The following is a 1,055-nucleotide window of genomic DNA, read 5'->3' as shown; positions in this document are numbered from 1 at the left end:
GCGAAGCACTGAGGGCATGCAGCAGAGCAGCAGGGGGAGTAGAGGGATGAAATCCCCGGGGAATGACAAGACTAGGGGTCTTAACGTACATCAAAGGTCAGCATGGGATACTGTACTCTCCTCATTCCCTTTTGAGTATCACATGCTGCTCCCATCCCCCTCTTTGAGTCCAAACCACCTTCTAGGGACATCCGGGGCCTACCAGAAGTGTGTGGTCTGTGTGGTGGGGGAGAGACACTTGAATCTAGCCCAGCTGCCAGTCATTCCCCCACCTTCCCCCATTATGTCCATGGAGTTGCTGGGCGGTACAAATAAACTAGAGGAACTCTCTCTCTACTCACATGCAAAAACAGCTCACAGGGTGCTGCAAAGCATTCAAAGTGTGTACTCAGGCAGTGCCCAGTCCACACCTGGAACATTTCAGCACGGCCTCTTCAGGCTCTTGAAGTCTGAGTGTCTGCCCCTCTAACAAGTCTGAATCAACGCCTGACCTGCCTTTTAGATCCACTCTTCTCCTATGCTTCCCATCTAAGAAGGATGCCCCTTCTCTAAGGGTTCCAGTTAAAAGCCTGAGATGCATCCTTGACATTTTCCTCTCTTGACATTTTCATCTCCCATGCATTCTTTCACCAAGGCCTGACTATTCCAACTCCACAATCTCAGCCCCTCCTTGTCCCTTCTTCTTTACTGCCATAGCCCCGGCCAGGGCAATGGTCATCTCTTAGCTACCGGCCTCTCAGTTGCCAAATGTGCCCCCTTTCAGCCGTTCTCCACATAAGAGTCCAAAGGAACTGTCCCAAGCCAAATCTGATCACATTGGTCTCCTGATTAAAACTATTCAGTGGCACTGTCTCAGGGTACCTGCCCTAGCACATCCTCATGGGTCCAGCAGGTGCAATTATACAGCGACAATAAGTAAAGATTATAGTAAAGTCATAAGGAGCATGAGAGATAGAAATAATGGAGTCAGACACGTTTCATGGTAGCAATGCTCACCTCAGCCTCACCTGGTGGTCCACGTGGAGAGAGAGAGATATTTAATGCTAACCAAGGTT

The sequence above is a fragment of the Echinops telfairi genome, unplaced genomic scaffold (assembly GCF_000313985.2).
Source record: "Echinops telfairi isolate 266 unplaced genomic scaffold, ASM31398v2 ScPeMD7_7463;HRSCAF=8501, whole genome shotgun sequence".
NCBI lineage: Eukaryota > Metazoa > Chordata > Mammalia > Afrosoricida > Tenrecidae > Echinops > Echinops telfairi.
This window is presented reverse-complemented; position numbering follows the sequence as displayed.